We start from the raw sequence: 20,618 nt of genomic DNA, 5'->3' as shown, positions 1-20,618 counted from the left end.
TAAAAACCGAAATAAAGATTTTCTTTTTATTGGACACAAACATTGCACTTATACAAATTGTTTCCTATTTCCTAGATGTTTTTGTCCAAATCGTCCTATTTTTGACAAAAACATTTGAGACTGATGTATCGAGATATTGTTCCTTGGGAAATCTCCCCAAGGAAATCACCCCCGGCAAAAAGGTACAGAACAGAAAAAGAAAGCGAGAACGAGACAAAAGGATTTGAAAAATCTGCTGCGGAAGATGCCTCAAAATTAGAGGGTTTTTTGTTCTTTCTTTATGGAAATATTACAAATGATGACGGTTTTTGGAAACCATTGTTTTCCAGACGGATTAAGACGCGTAAAATGGATTGAAAAATAATTATTTTGCATTTTAAAAGTAAGAGTTTTCCTGTAACAGCTTTATGGTCAACTGATTATTTTTTAAGTTATAGGGAGATTTTTGCAATAATAGTGGCTCACCTCTATAACTTTTTTATTTTTTTAGATAAAATAACAAAAATAAGATTTTGTGTGTTAATATAGGACATAAATGGGTATTGATTGATGTATTCAATTATTTTTGGTCGCTTCCTGTTTCACCTGAAATAACTACAATTTTCGATTTTTAAATGGTGCCCTTAGTATTTTTTCACTTTATCTGATGACATTGAAATATGACAATGAAAATGACATTCTGAATAGAATGACGTATCGTATCTTAACTTTAAAAAAACAGTATTTTAAATTTTATTCTAGAGTAGGCCATGGCTGTGTTAAAACCACAAATTTTACTCAAGAGGCCTTGGAACAACATATTTCATCGTGTATATTTTTGGTCTGTTTTCTTTTTTTTATTTTTTTTTTAATCAAAATTAGAGCCTTCTATTTTTTTACAATAAGGGGCCGTCCTCTGCCGGAAACACTGCGACCTGTGAGGCCTATTGTGTTTGTCCCCTTTCTATATCTGCACCCATTCTCCTATCCCTGTGCCCTGCACTAACTTATGCAGGTCCTTGATAGGATGGGAGCATAGTAGTTCCTCCGGTTCTAGCCTAGCTTTCCCAAATAAAAAGTGTCGCTTGCGATCCAGAGCCTTGCAATGCCATATTATGTGCTCCGCTGTTTCAGGATCTTTATGGCAGAGTCTGCAGTAAAGACTTCCCTGATACAGGTTGAGCTTGTTCAGGTAACACTAGACAGCCATATGTCCTGTCAAGAGGCCTATTGTAATCCGCAATTTATTCCTGCTAAGCATTAGCAGTTCTTTTGCGGTTTTAAAGCTAGGTCCTTGGATAAAAGCCTTGCTGTGCCTGTGCCCCTGTCTGTTTCTCCAGTGGACATTCTGCTTTTCTCTGATCCAGAGTTTTAGTGCACTACGGGCCATACATTTGGGTATTCCCAGTACTGGCTCTGGACCAAGATAAGATGCCGATGATCCTTGCCTAGCTAGCTCATCGGCTTTTTCGTTGCCTTGGATGCCGCTGTGGCTGACCCAGAATAATTTAATTCTGTTCCTTCGAGCCAGAGCTTCCAGTTTACCTAGGCATTCCCAGACGAGTCTCGACGATACCTTTAGGCTCATAAGCGCCCCAAGTGCCGCCTGACTGTCTGAGCATATATTGATGAGCTTATTGGAATAAGCTTTCTATTGTTTTCTCTCGCACATGGTAGAATGGCGAAGATTTCTGCCTGAAATACGGTTGAGTGTGTACCCAAGGAAAAGGATAAACTTACCCTTGCTCTTTCCCCAAATACTCCAGCTCCTGTTCCTTCAGCGGTCTTTGACCCGTCTGTATACCAGGGTAGTCCATCCTGAAGGAATGTTAAATCTGTCTACATTCCTCGATCCATTTTGTTCACCTCGAATGGTTTGTGGTAGTGATAAAGAGGGGTCATTTGGTCCGATCTCATTTGGAGTAGAGGTCCTCCGATAGGATTTCCCATCTTTGAGTGTCCTCATTCTTGCCTCCGCCTGGATCGCTATGTGAAGAGGCGGAAGGTCCAGAAGCGCCTCCATTGATGCAGTGGGCGTTGATTTCATTGCCCCTGTTATGCTCAGACAAGCAAGTCTTTGCACCTTGCTGAGGCTGAGCATTGTTGTTTGTTGCATTACCTTAGGCCACCATACCAAGGATACATATGTTACTGAAGGCCTCACCACTCCAGTGTACAGCTAGTGCACCATCTGTGGTCTGAGGCCCCAGATTGTTGAGAGAGCATTCTATTACTCTAAACCTGGTACAATCTAAATAAGGAGGATAATCCATTGTACCAATTTATAACTGATATCCTAGTTCTCTTGTTTTGCTGCTTGCGGTCTTGCTTTGGTTCATCATCATCATGATCATTTTCAGCTTATTCAACAATTTCCAATTATGTTGTAGCCTTCCTCATATATTTAGTTACTCTCTTTGTAGTGGAGCTCATTGTTGTCCATTGTTAGCTATGCGGGCCCGATTATCCCTCCTAATTTCCTAATATCATGTCAAGTTTCGTCCCATTTCAAGTTTGGTCTTCCTCTAGGTCTCTTAATTCCTTGTGGATACCAACTCTTAATTCCTCGTGGATACCAAGCTGAAATGTTTGTTGTCCATCTCTTCTTTTCTTGTCTCCTTCTTGCCAGGTGCCCTGCCCATTGCCACTTGAGGGGGATTTGACTCTGTGGATGACATCTGTTACCTGGATCTTTTGTCGTATCCACTCTATTCTTTTACGGCCTTTCTTGGTTATTTTCAGCATATTTCTGTCCATTGAGCCTTGTGCGATCTGCAGTTTCCTTATAATGTCCGTTATAAGTGTCCTGGTTTCGTATGCATAAGTCATCACTTCGACTGCTAGTACACAGTACACATTGGTCAAATGTTTTCTTTTTTAGATAAAGTGGCATTTTAAATTTGAATATGATTGAGTTGTTTTCTTGTAGTAGAGACCCTGAACTGTGTATTGTTTGTCCCAAATATATATATTCTTCTATTTCCAGTGTTGTGTTGTTTATTAGAATGTTTTTTCTGTCTACTCTTTTGTTGTACAGGGACATCATTTTAAGTATCTCACTCAATTTATAATTTTCCTTTTTCCTATTTAAAGATGGTAGAAAGATATGTAGAAAATCGGCATCCTCGCTAAAAATTACATTAAAATATCTTTTTACTACCTTAAAATAGAAAAGAGAAAAATTTTAAATTGGGTGAGACACTTAAAATGATTCTGGAACAATTCATTTTTAAATCCACTATAAATATATCGAAATCGTCCGATCGATCCGTCCGGATGGATCGGAATCCAAATCCATCCGATCGTTCCGATCTGTCCGATCCGATCCGGTCCGTACTGTCTGTCCGGTCCGTCCGGTCCGTCCGGTCGTCCGATCGGTCCGTCCGGTCCGTCCGAGAGAGAGAAAGAGAGAGAGAGGCCATGTCGTACTAGGATTAAAAAGAGGACTAAATATTGATTATTGTTTGTTTTAAAACGGGTTCTTTAAATTTACGCTTTTTCCAATGAGGTACCCAAGCCTTTAGTCAGTGTAGTTTTCTTTACTCACTGTGTATCGGTGTATAAAACGGTAAGTGCAAAGTATACGAAACTATACATTTTTGAAATTAGCTAAAATATGTCTATCGGACCATGTATGCTAAAATATGTGGGGGTAAATAAGATGGCGTCATATCTGTTAAAATTGACGTTTTAAAAAATTTTGATATAGAAAATCGGCATCCTCGCGAAAAATTATATTAAAATATTTTTTTACTACTTTAAAATAGGACAAAGGAGAATTTTAAAATGGTTTAAAATTTAAAATGGGACACTTAAAATGATGTACTCTTTTTCCAGTTGGGAACTCAGGAGTTGTTTTATGTATCATTACTCTTGCTTTGGCTTCTTTAGCTGCTTCTTGCCGATGATGAGAGATTTCTTAACGTTCTTATAGCTTTTTCTGTGTTCGATTGCAATTTGTACAAGTTTTTTATTGTAGTTTTTGATATCTTCTGCAATCCTTTTTCTTCCTGTCTTACATAAAGCGGCGGCTACACGACAGCGACTTGCCTGTACGGTATAGTTTGCGCAAACTAGAAGGAACACTGTGCGGTGTCCACACGATGCAAGTAAGAGCATACATTCATAATTATTTTTATTCTGAATTTGTGGTTTCGTTCGTGGAAATGTTAAGTGTGACGAATTATTCTTTTTTATTGCTTATTGTTAAAGAAAAAACAGCAAAATAAACGGTATAGATCGAAGTGGAGTAAAAACTGACTTAAATAGAAAACCATTTTCTTGTACGCATCATTTTTTCTTTTTCTATCGGAATAATCTTTCAATTTTATCTTCCATAGAGATGGCAACGATCAATATATTTCAGTAAAACTCATCATAAACTGCTTATTGAAATAAGTACGAATATCAGATATTTTCTAAGAGTTTATAACTAATAACATAAAACCCACAAAAGTTACAAAACTGTACCTTGAACTCGCTGATACCGTCTACATATATGATATCACCGCACAAACTGGTTTGCGCAAACTAAAATCTTTAGCAGCGAAATAACTCTCGAACACTCAGAAATGCTTTTTTAAAAATTTATTTATTACAAAAAATTGGTTTTAGTACATGTGTATGCTATGATGGTTGACAATCAACTGCTTAATTAAAATGAATTAGAATAAAAAGTAAAAAGTATATGTCAGCTTAATTGTCTTGGTGGGAACGGCTGTCTCTCTTCTTCTTATTGAAGGATAGGAATCTTCTGATATATTTCCTCCTCTGTAGATTCAAATCCAAGGGTTACAGTGGGATTTGAACATCTAATGGATTTTCTTGACGTACGGGCTTCTTGTAGACATATCTTGATATGAATCTTCTGATTAAATAAAAACTAATCAATAAGATTATTGATATATAGATAAAGATTGTCCAGATACTAGGAGATGTTGAAAAATCAGTATTATCTATTTTCGGCTGATTTTGAAGTATTTTTCCTCTTATATCTTGTAGTTCGTCTAACTCGACATTTTCCAGTGATATTGTTAGGTCCATATTTGTGGCGAACTGGTTAGGGTGTTTATCTTTGGGTAGTTAAAACTTTGTTTTAGAATATATCTCAGTGTTCTTAACTCTTTGGTTAGGAGTTGAGAGTTCACATCCTCTGGAATATGAATTATAAGGCTTCCGTTTACTTTCAAAATTTCTTCTTGATGGTGGCAGTGTAACTTGATATTTTCTTCATCGGGGATTATAAAAATCCACTGATTTGAATTTTCGATATGTTTGATGATCGGCCGGTTGACGCGAACATTGTGTTTTTTGACAAGTGGAAAGGTTTTTAAGCTCAAAAACTGGACAGTGCAGGGGTTGACTTCTTGGATTTCTAGTAGTTCCACTTCATTGCATAGGTATTGCTCTTGGAAGATCTTCGTGCAGGAATCGCTCGAGTACGCGTAGTACAATTTATTCATTATTAGAAATTTATTTTTTTGGAATTACAGCCTTAACTGACTTTCTCCCATTATTGGTACGGAATAAATGTGAAATAAGTTAAAATCCGAAGGGTGAATAATGGGTATATTTAAGATGTATGTAATTTTTATTTTTAAAAAGAATAACTTTCTATTTTAATTAACTTTTCTAGTAACAAAACATTTTTATGATCAAGTTCGATAGGTAATAAAAAATGTATTTGAGCCACACTCTGTATACGTTTCAGTTCTTCCAAGAATTCCAATGGTTTAATTATACTCAGGTGCATTATCCCTAGTCTAGCAAACGTAACTGAATTTTCAATATCTTGTGTAATAGAATAAATAATATTATATAGTTCTATAATTTGATTTAAAACATCCTCTATGAACATAGAATTTTCGCGGTGAACTGTTCCATTTATTATAAATGCAATTTGTTCTAATTTAGATTGAAGCAGTTTTTCATTATGCATTATATTTTTTAATGTATTGTTAAAATTATCGATTAATTTTATAGATAGCGAATTTTGCATTTTAATTGTTTCTGATAATTTATTTTGATTATTTTGAAGTTGTAATATTAGTTTTTCATATCGTTCACCATCACTAGCATCTAGATTACCACTAATAGCTTTGAAAATAGATCCCAAACCATTTATTAGTCCACGTTTTTTCCTTGGAGAATATGGAACTAATTCAGATAATTTATCACTTAATTTGTTTTCGATAAAATTTAAGACTTTTATGTAATTTGAGGAATCGTTTAAATATGTTGTATGTTTGCTAATTTGAAGTTTTATATTTTCAGATTGTAACTTTAACTTATCAATTTCTTCAATAAGAGGCTGAAGATCGTAAAAATGTATTAATTTATAATAATATTGTGTAAGCTTAGTCGTTCCAATTTTTGCTGGATATATACCGGGGTTGTTCACTAAGTTCTTGATTTCTATTTTATCTTCCATCCCCAGAATTACGGGTATGCAGCTCTGAGAGAACTGAGTTTTTAAACTCGGTACCATTGTCTGTTATGATTTGATCTGGAACTCCGTGATGAGAAAAGAATTGTATAAGATTATTTACGATTTCCGTACTGCAAAGTGATTTGAGATGATATGCTTGGGCATATTTCGAAAAACTATCGATAATTGTTAAAAATTTATTTTGTTCAAGTGTAAAAGTGTCCATATGAAGGATTTGGAAGGGTTTTGTTGCAGTAGGTGTAATGTTCATCTGTATTTTTATAGGGTGTCGCTCGTATTTGCTTTGTTGGCAAATTTCGCAATCATTGATGAAAGTTTGGATAGAATTTTTCATAAAGGGCCAATAATATTTTTCTTTTATTCTATTGTAAGTTTCATCGATTCCTCGATGATTAGACTTAATTTCATGATAATTCTGGATTATTTCTTTCAGGTCATCGTTGTTAGTTACATCGATTAATTTTTTAGTGCATTTTCTGAGTTTTAATGCAGAGTGTTTGAAGTAATTTTGAAGAGTGTTTGAAAAGAGTTCATACAGGTCAGGGTTTTCGAAATATAAATAATATAATGTATCAGGATTTATGTAGGTTTTGACAAAATCGATTATATCTTTTTCTAAATTATTTTGTGATAGTTGTAAAATAATACGTTTCTTTTTTCCAAATAAAATTTTCGTCTTAGGATTTGCTGGTGAGTAATACTGAGTTAATAATTATTTGATTTGCCCCGTAATTAACTGCAGTTTCTATTATTGGAATACCGAAGATAGGATGATTTTCCGCGTTAGAATCATTCTAATAGAATGGATTGTGTGATCGTCAGCATTTTCATCTATCTCACGGTGACGGTCAAGGTCGGGTTCAACGTGCATGGAGTTGTTGTCGTCGTTAGGTGGATTACTTACGTTAGGCAGATTTTCGCTGTATAAATCTAAAGGCGATTTCTCAGTATTATTATTATTAGTGCTGGGTGGATTTTGGGAAAATAAATTTCTTTGAGATGTTTCGTAACCGTCGATATCTTTTAAAACATCATCTAATTGTTCCCAAAAAGAATTTGTTTCTTTTGTATGGATTTCGACTCTAGACAGAGCATCAGCATTTGTGTTGAGCTTGCCTTTTTTGTAGATAATATCGTAGGTGTATTCCGATAATTTTATTTCCAGCAGGAAACTTTTGAATTGTCATCTTTAAGGGAAAATAGCCATTTTAGAGGTTTATGATCACAGACAATATTAAACTTCCGTCCGAACAAGTATGGGCGAAAATATTTGGTAGCCCAAACAATGGCCAATAACTCCTTCTCTATTACTGAGTATCTTTGCTCGGATTCGTTGAGAGTACGCCATGCGTAGGCTATGGGCAAGTCTTGTCCTATGGGACCCTGTGAAAGCACAGCCCCTATGGCAATATTGCTAGCATCTGTGGTTAAATTGAAAGTTTTAGAGAAATCGGGATATTGTAGTATGGGTTGATTGATTAATAAATTTTTACAAGTTTCAAAAGCAGTTAAATATTCATTATCTAAAGTTATCGTTTTTTTTTTGTTTAGTTGTTTTGGGTACTGGAAAATTTTTTATAGCGTGAATCTTATCGGGGTTAGGCTTATATTTATAGGTTGGCTAGGAAAAGTATTTTGTCTAAATTGATTATTTTGTGTATGCGAATTTAAAGGTAAATTCTGAGAAGAACCGAAATTAGGTCGCGGTACTTGTGGCATTTGTTGTCTAAATTGTTGTATTTGTGCCACAGGTGGCCTAAATATATTTTTGTTACTAGAAAAATTTTGAAAATAATGAATATTATCTTCAGAAATTACGTATTGTAAAGCTTCTCCCAAAGTACTAGGTTTCATGCAACGTATAGTAGTTCCCAAAGGTTCTCGTAACCCAGACAAGAAAGTTTTAGAGAGCTATATCCTGATATAAATTTTTCTTTAAGTTTTTTGCCTCAGTAGTTGATTCGTGAATGTCAACATAACTACATAGAAGATTTAAAATATTTAAACATTTATCGAAAAATTGCTGTGGCTTTTCATTTGGCAATTGTCTTAACATTACTAGATCTCTATTGAGACAACACTCATCTCTTTGATCACCAAAGTTTCTGGTTAAAACAGTTTTTAAATCTTCCCATGTGGCTGTATTTTGAATGTTTACAACTATTTTGGCGTTGCCCTTAAGCTTAGAAATTATAGAATTCATTAAATATGTATTTTCAAATTTATTTGGATTACTATGGTCATAAAAATTATTTATTAACGATTCACTTATAGATATGTACCTATTTAATTCGTTAGGATTGCCGTCGAATTCAGGCAAACAATTTAAATATTCAGCTTTGAAAGTTTGTGTCATCTTGCTTATATTCGAATTTAAATTTCTTTGTAAAATTTCGTTAATTGGTTGAGAGTCAGTTGAAGGTTTGTTAAAACTTAATTTTTCAAAAATTTCAGAAAGTTCTTCCATAAATTGTACTTACAGTAAGATGAGAGCGATTCTGAGCATCCTTTTCTATGAAGAAATTCACCAGGTCTGCAATGTAGTCTTCGCTGATGGTTCCTTCGCAAATTTGGACAATGTTGTTCCAAACTTCGATGTTCTGCTCGAGCGAATTGTGTATTGGTCCAATACGAGGTCGGTTTCTTGATTTTGAAGAGCCGCCAGTACACTTTCCACTTTTCGCGAACAACTGTCTAGGATCTGTTCACAGTCAATCGTTAAAACGAAAATTCACGTTCGATACGGGAATTCTGTGTATCCTACCGACTGCGCCAAATAACTCTCGAACACTCAGAAATGCTTTTTAAAAATTTATTTATTACAAAAAATTGGTTTTAGTACATGTGTATGCTATGATGGTTGACAATCAACTGCTTAATTAAAATAAATTAGAATAAAAAGTAAAAAGTATATGTCAGCTTAATTGTCTTGGTGGGAACGGCTGTCTCTCTTCTTCTTATTGAAGGATAGGAATCTTCTGATATATTTAGCGCGACGTTTACGCAGGCCGCGCTTGTTGGTTTGTGCGTGCTACCGTTTTACCGTCTACACACAGCGAGTTCCCGATACAAACCGGTTTACGCAGGTAAGCTTGTGGTAAAGCTTGTACGTGTAGCCGGCCCTTAATTCTGTGTATTCTTTTCTATGTAGGCTGTTTTCGATTTTTCTTTTTTTTTTCTTTCGTCTCATCAGTCAGTTTATTATTTTTGATGCGCCGTCGTGACCCACCTACTTCTTTTGCACAGTTTAGTACAGTGTTCATGAGCTGTCGTGTGTTCGTTTCTCCTTCAGGCAGCCTGCTGTCCAGCAGATGTTCATATTCACTCAATCATATTCATTCGAAAGTCTGTAAATTTATTTAAATATAAACCTTAATCGAAATATTTAGATTTGACAAATTTCATTCCTTCCACCTTTCCTCCTATAAACACCATTCAAAATACGGGAACGTTGTCAAATTAAAGAAAAATACATTTTCCCAACAAACGTAGAATTTATCTAAATTGTCTCGTCTCGAGCCAGAGCGCGCTGTCTCTAAAAACAAGCAATAGCGACGACTTTAAAATAAAACAAACTGGATTTGTCTTTCGTCGGATCCGATTCGATATCCCTGCGGCTCTATTATATCGTTTCGATTCTATTCCATCGGATCTAGTCGGGTTATTTTTCTCTATTCCAAACACGAACGTTAAAAGTTATAGATCGTTTATGTACTGGGTAAAAGACTCTGAATCCTGCTACACTTTAAAAAAATTAGTCAGTATTGTAAAGTATTTCGTTTTGTATGCGGAGGAGCAAAATATATGTTTTTTCAAAATACACAAAAAAAAGAAGGAACAAATTTGGAATGTCCGTCAGATTATCGAAAAAGCCCGAGAATTTAACAATCCACTCTATGTTTCTTTCATAGACTATCGAAAAGCTTTTGAAAAAACCAAACGGTCAAAACTATGGATAGTTCTTAAAGATATAAGCCACTTCATTTGATTTCATTAATCCAGAATCTCTATATAAATAACAAAAGTAGAATTTAGAATTAGAATTTAGAATGAGTGGGAGGGGGGTTAATCACTTCGACCTTACAAATCCATTGTGTCCCCCTTTCTTGAATCATAACTCATCATACAGTCCCAGGGCTTTGACAAAAGCCAGTATCTGGGACGGTTTTATAGAGGATAGTTCTCCATCTCCAATATCAGTCGTACCAAAATTCATGGCACGAATGGTTGTCGTCTCGGCGCAGTCAGTGATGAGGTGTACTGGTGTTTCCCCATCTTCCCCACAGAATCTGCATTCGCCGTTTCTTCTTAGTTTCAATCTACTGAGGTGTTCATTGAGGAGACAGTGTCCTGTTAAAAAACCCGTGACAATCCGAAGATTGTTCTTACTCAGACCCAGGAAGATCTGTGATTTTTCTTGATCATAAGCCCTCAGAAACTTCTTCGAGTGTCTTAGACCATTGCAAGATTTCCATTCCAGGTTGCGGATGGAATCTTCCAAGTTCTTGAGTTCCGCCTTGAGTTGGTTACCACTTGGAAAGCAGAACGGTTCTGGTCCAGTTAGTGGAGTGTTCGGTCCTTTCCTAGCTAGATTATTTGCTTTTTCATTGCCTTCTATCCCTTGGTGAGCAGGCACCCAGTGTAGGAGGACTTTGTTTTCTTTGCCTAATTTATTCAGCTTCTCTATGCATTCTTTGACCAATTTCGAATGGATTGATACTGAGTTGATCGCTTTTAACGCTGCTTGACTATCAGACAAGGTGGCTATTTCTTGTTTCCGATAGTTCCTATCTAAGATAAGTTGTATGCATCTTTCGATAGCGTAGATTTCTGCCTGTAGGATACTAGGGTAAGTGCCGATTGGTTCGGAGTATTTAGCTCTCGGCCCAAACACTCCGATCCCTGTTCCCGTATTGGTTTTGGAAGCATCAGTATACCAAGTTATGGTATGGTCTTTTAACTGCTGGGCAAGCGTTTCGCTCTTCCAATCCTTTTTATTGCTCAATACTACATGGAGATGTTTCTCAAAGTTGTACGTTCTTAGCATATCGTCCACTGGGAGTTGCAGGAGTGGTATTTCCTTTATGAGGGTGTTCCAAGCCCCTGATCTGACAATTCTCCCAGTACTAATTCCGTTAGTGACCATTCTAATCAATGTCGCATTGGCATATCTACCAATGACAATGTGCAGTGGTGTTAGATCTAGAATGACCTCCATTGCTGCTGTTGGACAGGTTCTCATGGCTCCTGTGATGCAAACGCATGTTAGTCTCTGGACTTTGCATAGGTTTAGCCTTGCCGTCCGTTGCTCTAGTTTTGTGTACCAGGCAACTGCTCCATAAGTAATCATGGGTCTTACTATCATGGTATACATCCAGCGCAAAATGTTAGGGGAGCAGCCCCATCTATTTCCGGCCAGTCTTCTGCATATCATGAGAGCCTTTATGGCAACAAAAGTAGAATTACCATTAATGGGGTTACTTCGGAAAACTTCCAGCTCACCTGTGGTATTAAGCTTGATTTTCATGCATCCGTTATACGTTGATACGATGGTCCGACGCACAGTGTAACGAAAACTAAAATAGTGGGACATTGGTATTTTTCTTCAGTTATCACTATTCTTGCTGAAATTTTTTGACAGAAATTAAATAATACGACTAGGAATTTTTGCTACAGGGCGAAAAAAGTAAAAAAGGCATAATGGAAAGTCAAAAAAATACGAAGTTTTATAAAAGGACTTTACAGGTATATTTTTTATTTACGAAGAGTTTATAGCTCTTATGGACCAAAAACGTTATCAAGTTACTGCCGAACAATCATTTATCTCCCGCTAATATGTCAAAACTCAATCAACATTCTTAAATATTCAAATAATCAGGGATAAATTAGATAAGACTGCAAAACTCAAAGAGAACGACACAAGTGGCAAATATCTTTTAACAGTATTAAATAATATGATAATATGCAAAAAAAACGTATTCAACTTCAACAAAGGAAACCATAATACACACAAAAAATTTCGCAAAACTTATATTTTTCGTAGTATTTATTCTTGAAACGCTTCAAACATTTTTATGAGAAAAACTTAAATCTAAGGTCTGCCTGAGTTATGATATACTTTCCATTCCTTAAGAAATTGCTATTAATGCAAATAACTTTTGAGATTATTGTTAACCAAGAGAATTTAAGAATACTTTGCCGGTTTTAAGATAGAGACTGAATAAAAGAATAAAAATATATCGGTGTAATTTTTTGTTTTCATTTCAAATATCTTTTCATAAAAACACACGAATGCCTACATCTGCAGATAAGAGTGAAAAACAAAAAACGTTATCGATAGATAAAAAAAGAAACACACAACAAAGGCTGGCGATAAAAATGTTATCAACATAAATTTTGAATGCTTTCCGATCCGTAGTTGAGGCGCTTTAAGTCGAAAATGTCGGTTGAATGATCTTCACCCGACTGACCGCACCAAAATTGATGCAGCATTGAGGGTGGAGTGTTAAATACATCGAAGAAAATTTTGCCGGTTTAAAAAAATATTCTCTTGAGTAATTTTTCTCCAATGGAATAACTTTTCGCTAGTAAGTGACTATATAGAATGTAGAATGTTTAGGAGGGGAGTTAATCACCGCGACCTTTAAGATCTATTGTGTGTTCCCCTTTCTTGAGTTATAACGAGTTATAACTCATCATACAGTCTCGGGGCTTTAACAAAAGCCAGTATCTGAGACGGCTTCACAGAGGCCAGCTCTCCATCCTCGACATCAGACGTACCAAAGTTCATTGCACGAATGGTCGTCGTCTCGGCGCACTCAGTGATAAGGTGTTCTAGTGTTTACCCATTTTCCCCACAGAATCTGCATCCGCCATTGTTTCTCAGCTTCAGCCTACTGAGTTGTTTGTTGAGGACACAGTGTCCTGTTAGAAACCCCGTGACAATCCGAAGATTGTTTTTACTTAAATCAAGGAAAACCTTTGATTTTTCTCGGACGTAAGTTCTGAGGAACTTTTTCGAGTGTCTTAGACCGTTGGAGGACACCCATTCCAAGTTACGGATGGAGTCTTCCAGATTCTTCAGTTCCGCTTTCAGTCGGTTCCCGTTTGGAAAACAGAACGGTTCTGGTCCAGTTAGTGGAGTGTTCGCTCCTTTCCTAGCTAGATCATTTGCTTTTCATTGCCTTCTATCCCTTGGTGAGCAGGCACCCAGAGTAGGAGGACTTTATTTTCTTTGCCTAATTGACTAAGTGACTATACGTACGTGTAGTAAACCGATCATTTATGAAATTTACTTAAAATTAACTAATTATATATTTTTTCTCGCATTTTTGCTTTTATTTACGACTTGCCAAAGTTTAGGTATCAAAGAATGTAGATACGTCAATTTGACTTACCTGCTTCAGTAGAGTATCGGATGTTTGTGTTAATAAATAATTATTATAACTTATCTATTTTTATTAGAATTATATATTTTTATAACAACTTTAATAACTACCGACATTTATTCACAACATAAAATAAAACAACAAATTATTGAGTCTAGTCCACGTCTACCCAACATCATATTTTTACACGTTTTGAATAAAATTAGAACGGCACAGATAAACCGGAATTTAAGTCGGTCATTTTAGAGTCCCGTCGCGGTAGGATTAAGATTTTTGATATTCCATTTTATTCAAAGTGTCCAAGTACATTTTGACCGTGTCAAACTGTCAACCGGGCTTTAATGACATTGTGACTTTTATCTATACCTTTTTACATCTATGGTTGATAGACGTCGAAAAAAAAACGAAAAACAAGCGGTGCCAACAGTCGTCGTCGTCGTTCTTAAATCAACACCGAGTTTATCCAGGAAAAAAGTGCCCGGGACGAAATAACGCGGATATTTGAATAAAATAACAGACGAAATGTCAATGTATGCGAGCAAACTCTTTCGGATATGTGCGAACGTATTGGAGCTCTTAACGCGGAAATATTTGCAGGAAACAAGCAATTTAAAATACCTTCCGCCTGTCCAAAAATCATACGTTTATACAATAGTTATCGACAAGACAGATTTCATGTACTCTATAACGTAAATAGCATACATATAAATTTTATTTTGGAAAGACAAAAATATTTTCTTTACAATAGGAATAATATACAGGGTGTTCCATTAAAAAAAGAGGAAAAATTATTTATATTTTAGAAAGTTTGCCATAGAGTTTTGAACACCCTGTATGGTTTAAGCTTACGATATTTATGGCAAAGTACAGGTAAACTATAGTAAATATCCAGTATAGTTTTGATTTCAGAATATTTCTTGTGTATTTTTAATAATATTTTTAAAAAAGACTGATTTTTTTTATTTATTGATATTGTTGAAATTATTAAAACATATTTAATAATATTGTAAGGTTATGTAAAGTGATCAGAAAGGAAGCAAAAAATGCAATAATATACGGGGAGTTCCATTTAAAAAAAAAATCATCTCAATCCACTCACACTTTGTTGAGCCACCCTGTAGAAGTTAAAATAAATAATAAACAAATAATAACTTTATCCTCTGACAGGATTACAAGATCCCAATTAATAGACAATTATAAAAAATAAAGAAATACATAGTAAATAGTTTAAACAGAACAAAATTCGCTTTAAACAAATTACCAAGTAATATAAAAAATATGCCAAAAACCAGTTGATCGATCTTATAATGGTGGCAGCAGTTTTACTAAGGAGCTGTATAGATCTCACTCAAATGCCCCAGACAGCAACCGCTTAATTTTATTCTTGAAACTTGAAGCAGAAATGTTAGATATGTATATCTAATTCATTGAAAGATAGTATAAGCATAGTATAAGGAAACTAGTAGCTTTATAGTCTGTCCAACGAGAAGATCCTTGACAGTGATAGATGTCTCTGTCATTTTAATTTCAAATTAGTTTATTTTATTTTACAAAGAAATAAGTTGGTACAACTGGAACGCATAGCAGGAAATTAATATATGTATTTAAAATTTGACTGACAAGTAACTTCAAAATATTGTGAAAAAAACTATATAAAACTGAAAAAAATGTAATCGAGTTATTTTATTTAATAAAAAACGGTACGTGTTACAAAACAAACAAAAACAAAACACCACATACCAAAAAATATAAAAAAGAACTATTTCTTACTTTCAAGCTTTATGAAACTTCCCGCATTTATGATTATATTTATCAATATAACTTATGTACAAATACAAATTTGTAATATGCCGCAGGAATAAATAAAACAACATAAATAAAACAAACTATTTTATTAATAATAACACTTACCAAATTTTATACCTCACAGGTTGATTAATTAACTTTAATCTTATTTTTTTTAAACCAGTACCTTTTGACATTATTTTTCTGCAGTACTAAAATCCATTATTTACCTATCGTGTGATGTCGATATTTTACAGCTACTCCAGTTTTTAGTATGTGTTTAGCATGGTACAAAGAATACAAGGTATGATCGATAGCGGCTCCAATTTCGTTCAGTTCGCGCATACCATCTGTGACGTCACTAGGAAAATAATGAATAAATAAAAAATAAAGAAAGTTGACAGGAGATCTGTATTTATTGGGGTTATGGTTAAGAATTGTTCATTTTTAAGACTTTTTAGTTCGTTTAATTTAATAATTACTAAAACCAGCAGTTCCAAAAATATATTTAAAAATAATTATCTATTAACATGGATTTGGACGATAATAATAGGTAAGAATACTAAATTTATTTCTATATTCGGTATAAAATTGTTTATTAGGTTTTTAGTTTGCGATGTTTATGGTAAATAATTTTCATGTTCATTGCCTCTGAATTCACATGAGGACAGAGATGAGGATATCTATGGAAAAGTAACCACAAGAGGAATTGTTACATCATTTAAAAAATGTTGGGAAGTTGAAGTTTCCCATCGAAAAGTAGAAAATGCCAATGCAGATGAATGTATTGTAATTGTGATAGAAGTAATTCCAAGGGTGAAGTCTATTATAATTAGTGACCTGTGCTTCTTTTTATATGTAGATGTTTCAGGTTTTGAGAATAAATCGGTTGAACGAAACCCAAAATTTAGAGGAAGTATTTGCATACCCAGAATATGACCATCAAGGATTATATAGCTCAAATTTCCTTTAATGGTAGGCAATTATTCAATGCAAATTAACTTTTAAAGTGACTGAAATATTAAATAGTTTACAATATGATATATCACTGTAAAAATATATTACTTTTAGGTACAATTAGGGCCAGATACATTTCAAAAAGTAGAATATTATTTTATATTAAATGAGGTATTGTACCAACAATCAATTTATATTAATACCGCAGATTAAAAAATAACAGAATAAATAGTTCTTTCTATTATACTACAAAAATAAACTATAGAATACAACAGTATTTAAAAAAAAAAGTTATGTCCCGCCGAGATTCGAACTCCGGTCTCTCGCTTCCTAGCCCAACTCCTTACGCACTGCTCCACAGTAACTTGCTTAGCGATAATTCATTGACGGTATATAAACAAAAAAACAGGTTTATACCTTGACGATTTGAACTGGCGCGCGGAGCGTGCTGACCAATAGCGCCTGTTATCACCTGTGACGTAGCGACCAACCTGCGCAATATCATACCTTGTATTCTTTGTACCATGTGTGTTTAGTATGGTCCTTCTACCATATTCGAAATGCACTTATCTACGACGAGATGGTATACGAACTTTATTGATAGTAACTTTATTGGTGTATCTGTATAAGTACTTTCTACCTGGGCAGCGAGTAGTAACCATAAACTGTGCTCTGGGTTCTACAGTTAATTTTCTCTCGATTTTTCCTCCACTTGACTTCAAAAGACACAAAACACACGTAATAACACGAATCAAAATGCATCATCTTCCAAAACGCAGGGTATTAGACAAAAGTTGTCACAAAATTATAACCTATAATTTGGCAAGACTTTGACAAACGTCAAAAATCTAAAGGCGAGTTCATACGCATCGGCGTCCGTTGGTCGTTCATCGTTCCGTCAAACCAATAAAATTGAAATACGATCTGTCATTTTTGAAATAAACCAATAAAACTGGTTAAAACCAACAAGTGACGACGCATGACGAATTTAAATTTAAACCCGTCCATCGTTAACTTAAAAATTATTAGAAACTTTTTTTAGTAAAATAAATAGATTGGTATGGGACGTCATCTGCTTTTCTTCTGTCATCGTCTGTCGAAATCTTACCTGAGAAAAAAAAACAGAGTATACTCCTTGTGAAATCCTTTGTTCTCTTTCTGCCACTTTATATAACCTTATTCTCGCGTCCCGTGAACACTGACGTAGCTGTATAGTCGTGGTCTATAACTAGCCAAAGTATAGTCGTGGCACTCGCCATAGTTTCACAGAGATGTATTTAGGACACAATAAAATAAAATAAAAAAAATTGATCATCAAGTAAAAATTTACTTGAAAACAAAATATCTTCACATTTCGTGTAAGTAACAATAATTCTTCGGTATCTGAAAATCTTCCGATAGGAAGAAATGCGGAAAAATATATATTTAATAATAATTTTATATCATTATCTATTTCAACGATTTTCTACAAGTTTTTTTCCTCGTCCTAATTTATATCATATACTAACATATCAAATCTCGTTTTTTTTAACTGAAAAAATAAAAAAGATATGAGGGTGAGCCATTTTTGAGACGCACCCGGTATAAATGATCAATGTACGTTATAAACGTAATGTCGTTTCTCCAAAAGCAATTAATATTATTTTAATAAAACATATTGGCGGCAACTTTTTGATTGGCACCCTTCGTCAAAATTGTATTCCATGAGTCATAATATTATATGTAAAAATTAGATTTTGATTAGCTACGTGATGAGCGTAATTATCCTGTAGCCGGATCTTGTACTAATAGTCTATATTACGCATAAACTTAATCTAAACAGAATAAAATTGTTCAAATATCTGAATAAATCAGTTAAACATCAAAGTTTATGTAGAAATTCCTTTGTATGTATATACGTATATATTATGTAAATCGTCTTTTGATATTGGAGTTTATAAAATATTTGAAAAATGTCTTTGTGGAATCTAATACCAACAGTAATAAAAAATACTTCCTTTAATTTTAAATATGTTTTCATAGACATTCTCTGCCTAATTTAGTATCAAAGTAGAATGTCATAAATGATTTTAACATTAATTTTATAATAAAAATATTAAAATGTACACCAATACACATAAATAATAATTAACCAAAAATAAACTTTTGCCTGAAACATACAGGAACCTTGTTAAAATTTACACCCTGTATATTAGACAAATATTAATATAAAGATTATCATACTTATATGAACTCAAATCCAAAATATATTAAAAACAAAAATCAAACTATTATTAGATAGTTTGTAAAAAAAACAAAAATCAAACTATTATTAGATAGTTTGTAAAAAACACATTTTTATTTTATTTCGTTAATTTTCAGTAGAAATTTTGTAGAAATCAAAATATACGGGACAATGCAATTAAAAATCTAAGATAATAAATATATTTATACGCGTTTTGCGTTTTTTACCTGTAATTTTACACAAAACATAAAATATAAAAAGAAAAAAGCCCATCCCTAGTAATTACATTAAAGTTTTCTTTTTAATTGTCAAAGTCAAGGACTGCTTGATCGTATTATTTTTCCTCGTACGGAATATTTAATCCTTGCAAAAGCCAAGGAGCGTTGACAGCCGCGTCCCTCAATTGTTTTCAACAAACATTGGCGGAATTTTAACGTCATTTTAATATTTTTTCATACGAGTTAGTGTTTTTAGGTGTAAATCTTCGGGAAAATAATGTTTAAACTTTGTATTAAACCGCAATTAGTGTGATTAATGTTTTACCGTGTATTTTTTTATTCGTTGTACTGCAATTTCGCTATATTTTTTTGGCTTTTGTTGCCGGCTGAGAACTTATGAAGCAAAAACAAGTTGTGTAGGACAAGGTTTTTTAATTATGTTATGGGTATTCTTTTTAAGAATAGGTACTTCGAAAATATATCATAGTAAACTAAATCATATATTAGGAATAAATCGTGAATCGTTTTTTGGGGATAATCTCTTTATAGCTTCGTAGTCGACTCGCCTGTGGAAATTTGCTATAATAGAATTAGCCCGGGTTGTGAATATGCTACTATTTCTATTCTGTACAGGACTATCAATCGCGAATGATTACAAGAATGGAATCATAACAGGATATTGCAAATGAATGCCAGCCAGTAACTTATTTTGAATTGTGGTAAGTACCATAGACTAATATAGGTGTAAATATTATTTTTATATAAATATAATCATCACTCCAATCTCTGATGTCCATGATATTTTTTAGAGAAAAAATTATCCACAAAAATAGTTATTTGTGTTTTTGTGTAACTAGTGTAAAAAGGATATATTTGTTGCATGACGCATAAGTTTTGTTTATACAGGGCTGTTCACCACATACGACACGGAGTATTGTAGCTAAACAATTAGATTTTTGCAAATTGTAAGTTTTAGGTTCGTTGAAGGACCATTAGAGCTACAATTTAAAAATATTTTTACAAGATACAGAGTGTCCCAAATAAATAAAAAATATCAAACTCGTGTTTTTTTTAAATGGAACACTTTGTATATTATTACGTTTTTAGTTTTTCCGATTAAAATAAAGGTAAATTTGATTAAGGTTTACCGCATTTTAATCTTACCGTTTTAGAAATATTTAGGTTTTTGTCAAAATTCAGTAATAATTTTAATGCTTTTCATTTCCAAAACCAAACAGCTTCTTTAAAACCAAATATTGTACTGAAGTATTTCTATTTACTAAATTGTGTGTTGCAATAATAAAATTATACTACCTTATACAGAGTGTCTAAAAAATTATTTTAAATAATTACTAGCTTTAAACAGCAATAACTTGTTTAATTTAAATGGAACGCCCTGTATATTTTATAAGAATCAGATGGACAATTTAATTGTCTATCAAATTGTGTTATATCATTTTCTTCAAGTTTCCGTAGAAAATGTATTTTCTTATAATTTAGATCTCATTTATCAATATATCCATGGAATATTGACATTTTAGATTATTTTTAAAGATGTAACAAATTTTTAAATAGTACAGATAATAATATTGCCGATATAGTTCGTTTATTTCATTAAA

At 33.7% G+C, this 20,618-nt stretch overlaps 1 protein-coding gene across 2 annotated transcripts in view; it reads right to left on the bottom strand.

Annotated features, from left to right (window-relative positions):
• The window catches only part of LOC115887573 (CCN family member 1), a 340,204-nt gene that overhangs the window by 101,328 nt on the left and 218,258 nt on the right, over positions 1-20,618 (bottom strand). The gene's annotated exons all lie outside the window — the stretch shown is intronic.

This window comes from Sitophilus oryzae, unplaced genomic scaffold (assembly GCF_002938485.1).
Source record: "Sitophilus oryzae breed Bouriz unplaced genomic scaffold, Soryzae_2.0 scaffold_578_pilon_pilon, whole genome shotgun sequence".
NCBI lineage: Eukaryota > Metazoa > Arthropoda > Insecta > Coleoptera > Curculionidae > Sitophilus > Sitophilus oryzae.
The sequence above is the reverse complement of the archived record's forward strand: the minus strand, read 5'-3'. Positions and strand labels throughout refer to the sequence as shown.